General features: G+C 38.4%; 1 long non-coding RNA gene across 2 annotated transcripts in view; it reads right to left on the reverse strand.

The window, feature by feature from the left end:
* The window catches only part of LOC140001944 (uncharacterized), a 40,852-nt gene extending 33,934 nt beyond the window's left edge, over window positions 1-6,918 (reverse strand). Inside the window, exon 1 of one of the 2 annotated variants that reach the window (XR_011807759.1) lies at window positions 6,167-6,918. This is a non-coding gene — a long non-coding RNA (uncharacterized lncRNA). The remainder of the gene's footprint in view (window positions 1-6,166) is intronic. The other variant, XR_011807760.1, reaches the window with a different exon arrangement.
* Between the last annotated feature and the right edge of the window lie 213 nt (window positions 6,919-7,131).

Here is a 7,131-nt window from a genome sequence, read left to right on the forward strand (position 1 = left end):
AGTATAATTTGGGAAAACAGATAATATGTCATACATTTATCTTTCTCTCTTTTCTTTTTGTTTCTCCCTCAACAACAGGTCATCATTATTTGATTGACTGGTTGTGAAGAGATAGAAGAGGTCACTGAGCAGTCAATGTGGTCTAGTCTTCCCAGATTTGGGGGTAGGACTCAGGCCAGTGTTTAAGTATGACACTTTGAAATTGAGGCTTCTGTTGCTAATGAGGGCATGGTAAATCAACTATGTATATACAGGAATAACATCTGCATATATGAAAATGTATATCTAGTCCAAAACAGATAACTACCCTTAGGAAGAAAGATACATTACACATACACTCCGTGCATATACAGATACATGAATATATATAAAATACATGGCTTCTGTTTGATTAAGTTCTCATCTTGAAAATAATGTATTAATTCAAAAAGACAGTTACTTAAGAAAGACCCAAGACAATACTTCAGCTTCTGTTTTCAGAGCATACAATATTTGCTTGTGTCTCAGCTATCCCTGAACACCTAATTAAATTAATATTTCCCTTTATCTCAGCATGGTAATTTTTCTACTAGGACCCTTTTCTACTAGAGGTCCAAGGCAACTGGTCTTATTGAAGAACTGGAAGTAAAAGACACTTATTGTTGACTGGATTTTAAAATTTGCCTTCATCAGCCAGCTAAGCTGTGCATATTATGAAGTGAACAATAGTAATTAAAACCCTGAATTTCCATTCTGGAAGAAATTATAGAATTTTTTAAAACATTTTAGCTTGCAAGAAAAACTGCTAGTGACAGAATTCCTCACGGAAGCAAAACTTATTTCAGAGGGGAAAAAAACAAACAAACAAACAAACAAAAAAAAAAACACATATGTAGTCTGGCTTAGCTTTTCTGAAAACGAAACAAAGCCTGACCCAACTGGGACCCTGTAGTCTGCCTCTAGCTGTGGTAAAAGCCTAGCAAAGTATTGAAGAAGAAACATAAGGATGTTCATGTTCTTAAGAACATTGTTTCATGATATTACAACTGAGGTTTCTTTGTACTGAATCATTCCACAGGGACACCAGGTTTAATATTCAACTTCCAGCAGCTGGCATCTGCTGCTTTAGAGAAAGAGGAACAAAATAATTCTCCTAATTATCTGAATCATTATTCTTCTTACTTCACATACTATGTCTGCCTCCTGGGTCTTTTTTATACTGATCTCAATTTCCACCAGTTGTCTGAAAATCATTACCAAAATCTTGTCCTTTTCTTCAGGCCTTGTTCCTCCTCTTTCTTAGAGAACCAAACATGATAGGTGAGCATATTTAGTATCCTTTTGGTTGCACCCTTTACAGATTTATATTTATTCCTCAACAAATTTATCCCTTTGGATCTCTGCTCGTAATGCTAACATAGCCTTTTAAAAAGCTTTCTCTCAGAAGTGTCAGGATGTTTTTTTCTATTTGTTGCTTCATTTGCTTAGAAGTTTCAGACTTAGGTGTCAACATCTTGCTGCATTGGAGAATATTTCTAACTCTACAGTATCCATGTTATTATTATTATTATTATTTAAAAAAATAATACATTACTGTACATAGAGATATCTTTTCCATTAATGTGGGTGCTTGCATGTGTAAAATGTCTTCCTTTATCATCACCAGCACTGCTACAGCATTTCTTGCCTAAACACTTAGCCACACACACTTTCCCATGGGATTTCTGTGGAGTAAGGCAATGTCTGGTACACTTAAAGAGGTCAAAATATCATTCATGTTAGCATGTAACAGTGTGTTTATATCCTCAAAGAGCACAGTTAATTAAAAAGTTCCAACAAAAACAGATTTGGAATGGAAGCTTTTCAAACAAGGAGCATGAACAAGGAGCTCCTGCCAACCCAAAGATCCTGTTATACTCAATGCAATCAATGGTGATCTGAATATATTAATAAATAAACAAATAAATAAAATGTTACTTTCCATTCTGCTGATCAAAATGCTACTGAGCAGTTAGAAACTAGATTATTATATTCATCCACACCTTTAATCCTCTATCATGCACTCTGATATAGTTTGGGAATAATTTCCAGATGAAAAATAGGACCTTAGCCATACCTGTGAAAATTCCAATAGTACAGCTCCAGGCAAGGTTATTTGTCAAGTAATTCAAACACACTCTTAAAAGCCATTTACATCACCTGAGAATCTGACCTTCTAAATGTTATGGAGAAGAGTTCAAGATCCTTTATCTCATGATAAGAGATGAGCATGTAAAATAAACACTTTTTTTTTTTTTTTAATTAATAGATTATCAATAATTAATCAGCCTTCTGCCTTTAGCATTGAAAGATCCTTACATTTGGTTTTCTTAATAGCATGTACAGAAGGATGTGCATATCGTGCTTTAATCCTTCTTTACTACTGTGATCTCAAGCAAGGATGTATTCAGGATAACCTCTCCACTCCAGAGAAATTTGATTGGCTGGTCATCCATCAGCCAAAAAATGGACATAACAACTTCAAGAAAAATGAAAAGCAAAAATGAATATCTAAATATATATTTAAATACACAGGATTCAAGCACATTGTAAATACTGTCAGGTATTTTAGTACAGAAAAATATGAATATTGTGAATTTTGAACAATATCATTGAGATTATAGGGAATGGAGAAATGAAACATTTTACAAAATCTACAGAAAGACAGCAGGGAAGCAAAAAGGATTTGGCCAAACAAGCACAGCAGGAACACTAATTTAAAATTTGAAAACTAAACGCTAAATTGTAATAAAAGTACATGCTGGGTCTATTTTGAATTAGCAGGTGTTCAAAGTGTTTTACAGATTAGCTATTCTCCCTGGAACAGGTACAAAATTTTAGGTACAAAGCTTATATTATTAATATACTGTGAGAAGAATCCCTGTTTGAATACAAAATTAGCATAATCTGCAGTGGGTTTGAATCACACTGTGGATATTGCTGTTTATCAAAAAATATAACACTAACAATGGCTGCTGACTTTGTTACTCTAATAATTACAGTGAATTCTAATGATAAAGGTAATGGTAGCAATAGAAGCAGTAGCTTATATTTCTCATAGACTTTCACTGAGTCCTGAATAAAGTTAAAAAGAATCCTTTGTGTAAGTTATCAGACTATTTGTCAGATAGCCAAATTTAGTAATACATTTGAAATTCTTCATCAGAAACAAAAAACATACAAGTTCAGCAAGTTTCTTGGGGGAAGAAACAAAACCAAACCAAACCAACCAAACAAACAAACAAAAAACAACAGAAGGAACGTGATTCTTTCTTTGCAATGAGATGTATCAGGGGAGTCGAAGACCCTCATCTCAGTCCTGGTTACTGCCAAACCGCCTGCACTTTCCAGGGCCACTGGGTTTCCTCAACATCTTGCCTCAGCTCCTCAAGGGGATGCAGTGTATGTAGAGTGTGTCTTCATGGCATTCTGCAGCCATCACACAGCCTTCTCCCACCTGTGTCTTGTTTGTGTACTTCATGAACTATTTTAGTTTGATAAGAATTAGATTCAACTCTACATTGGATTTAATTCATTTAGCTAGTTTTTAAAGTGTTAGATAACTTTTCCTATCCTTTGGCCAGGTAGATTTGCTCTTGAGACATCAGCACTGTGGGTATTTATGGCAGAGCAGAAGCAAGATTTTTGCTTAAAATTTTGGTACCTGTTTGCCCATTTTATGTAAACAGATTTGTTTACTTCAATCAGAATTGTGTTCTAATTCATCTGTTTTACATTTCAATATCTGTGAAAAAATGTGCTTTGTTGGAAAACATCTGGAGACAGATTTTAAATGGATGTTAGTATATAAATGTTGAGACAGATAAATACTGAGATCATCAGAAAATAGACCTAAACCAATCTTATATTTAACTCCTATTAATTTCATTGTCAATTGAGTTTTGAAACCTTCTGGAAATCCTATTGAGCAAATAACCACATATTAATAAAATATTGTGTCCACTGATATCTACAAGTTTTCACGCAATTTTTTTTGCAAATATTTTGTTATCTGAAAGACTATGTTTGTTACCAAAAAAGAGAGAAATGACATTTTACCCCTATCACATTTTAAATTAACAAAACCAAATCAGAGTACCATGTTCAGCTGTGATCTCCATATTTGGTCCTGATGCCATTTCTTCTACCTCCATCGTAACAAGGTTTTGTTGCTTAACTTCAATAAGTAGGGGAGCCTTCACTGAAGTCAAAATAGGTACAGATTGTCCTTCCTCCCCCCTTCCTCCTTTCTCTCTTTGTTTCTTATTTTCTGAGGAGGTTTGGGTCATAAATGATAGATTCTTTATTACTTGTTCTGGTCTTAATCTTACCGATATGACCTACTTCCAACATCATTTAAAAAATACTGTTATAGTTCAAGGACCCAGCTTTATTCTGCTCTGGATAACAGAGAATAGGATACAACATGTAACAGCTTTGACAAAGACTTGTCTTGCAATTAACATCATAGAAAGTGGGTCCTCTTATTGGTCATACCATTTTAAACCTTACGTTTTTTAAATTATTTAAGTATTTTCATAAATAAAGTAGTGAGACTACAAAATCTGCTGTATAATTGTACTGGAAACATTGGGTGAAACATGCAAAATTGATTTCCAAAGTATAGCAAAGCTTTTGCTCATGAATGAATTTGCTCCTCAGAGAATGAAAAGTAAGGAGAGGAAAACCTGGTTCTTTAAGCTATCTTACAGTCAAAAGTAGAAACATCTGCTAAAGTTATGTGTAAACTGATGGTTAGACACTGCAAAGGAAATGAAGTTGGTGTGCATTTCAATATGTTTTAAGTTTCACAGACTTATAGGAGGATTACTCTTTAAAGTACTATTCTTAATTTATACATTTGATCTGAAATACAGTCAAGGAAAGTTGTATGGGGTTCATCAAAACACTTCTAAATAGCTGTATTTGTTAAGCTACTGTTCTGTTTACACATGACTATTTGCTCTACAACATGGAGAAAGTTCTTTGAAGGCAAGAAAAAAAAAAAGAAAAAGCATATGCTTGGTAATTATTAGCATGTTTAACAAACATTTTAATTTCCTTGTCAGAGAAGGAACCAAAAAAAAAACCAAACCAAACCAAAAACAAAACAAAACAAAACAAAAAAAAAACACCTTAAAATAGATCCTAGAGAAAATATGTCCAAAAATGCAGGTAGAAACACTAGAAAACTACAATCATGGTATTAGCTATGAGTGAGCTTGAGAAAAGGCAGGACATCTGCATGCCTTACAAAGTAATCATTCCTTCAGCAAGAAAAAGCTACTTACTATAGAAAATGTTATTTTCTAAATTGCATGGGTTTTCCTTAGTTGGGCAGCTGAGCTCCACCACAACTACTCTCTTATTCTCCCTTCTCAAAGTGAAAGAGGTAGAAAATGTGATGAAAAGGGCTCAAGGATTGAGATAAGGACAGGGAGATTAGTTTATAATTATTATCACAGGCAAAAAAAAAAATCAGCATAGGGAGATTAATGTAATTTATTACCTATTACTAAAAAGCCAGAGCAGTGAGAAACAAAACAAACTATCTAACTAAATAAAAATACCTTACCTCCATCTGCCCTCTCCTACGTCCTCCCACTGAGCAGCAAAGGGGAATGGGGGCTGCGATCAGTCCCTAACACTTCATATCCACAGCTCCTTCACAATCACTCTCTACCCCTGCTCCATGAAGGGTCCTTCCCATGGGAAGCTATGCTTCCCAAACTGATCTTGTGTGGTTTTCCCACAGGCAGCAGCTCTTCAGGAACTGTACCAACACAGTTCCATACCACAGGGTCCATATGTCACGAGCAAACTGCTCCAGCACGGGTCCCCCACGGCTGGGCGGCAGCTCCCCCCAGACCCCCTGCTCCTGCGGGGGCTCCTCTCCACGGGGGGGCTGCAGCTGCGGCCCGGGGCCTGCTCCTGCCCTGCGGGGGCTCTCCATGGGCCGCAGCCTCCTCCAGGCCACATCCACCTGCTCCACCGGGGGCTCCTCCACCCACGGGGGGGCTGCAGCGTGGAGATCTGCTCCATGGGCTGCAGGGGGACAGCCTGCTCCACCAGGGGCCTCTCCCTGCACAGCCCGCAGGGGAACTGCTGCTGCCTGCCTGCAGCGACCCTGCCCTCCTGCTGCACTCACCTGGGGGGCTGCAGGGCTGCTTCTCCTCTCTTTCTCCCTGGGAAACAGCTTCTTGTTGTTATTTTTGTCCTCCTTTCTTCAATATGCTCTCCCAGAGGAGCAAGCGACATCGTTTCTTGGCTTGGCTCTGGCCAGCAGGGGAGCCGTTATCTAAAGTGCTGCTGCTCCGACCTGGGGCCTTCTTCTGCGGGGGCTCTCCATGGCCTGCAGGCCTCTTCCAGGCCGCATCGACCTCCTCCACTGGGGGCTCCTCCACGGGCTGCAGCATGGTGAGCAGCTTTATGTGGGAGCCATGGGCTGCAGGGGGACAGCCTGCTCCACCAGGGGCCTCTCCACAGGCTACCAGGGAACTGCTGCTGCCTGCCTGGAGCACCTCCTGTCCTCCTTCTGCACTGCCCTTGGGGTCTGCAGGGATGGTTCTCCCTCTTTTCTCTGCCAGCTGCTGTTGCACAGCAGTTTTTTTCTTTCCTTTTCCTTTTCTTTTTCTTAAATATGCTTTCGTAGAGATGCAGACATTGCTTATTGGCTCGGCTCTGCCCAGTAGCAGGCACCTCTGGAGCCAGCTGAAACTGACCCTTATCTATGTTGGGGCAGCTTCTGGATTCTTCTCACAGAGGCCACCTCTGTAGCCCCCCACTACCAAAATATTGCCATGTAAACTCAATACATAAGTATGGAGGAAAACTTTGAGATAGTAGGATTTCAGGAGCTGCAAACATAAACTGCTAATGTATTACATCATACTGAACTAGAATACAGGAAAAAAACTCACAAACCTAAATCGCATAACTTGCAGTTTCAGATTACCCAGCGGTAAGATTCTTCATAAGCATTATTTCTTCAAAGGAAAACTGCAGTGGTGCTTACTACCTTGATTCCCTAAATTCTGCATGCATGTTATATACTTTGCTGTGATGTGGATTAACTAAAATGGTTAAATGAGACAAATTATCTCATCTTCTTTC

The sequence above is a fragment of the Anas platyrhynchos genome, chromosome 2 (assembly GCF_047663525.1).
Source record: "Anas platyrhynchos isolate ZD024472 breed Pekin duck chromosome 2, IASCAAS_PekinDuck_T2T, whole genome shotgun sequence".
Taxonomy (NCBI): Eukaryota; Metazoa; Chordata; class Aves; order Anseriformes; family Anatidae; genus Anas; species Anas platyrhynchos.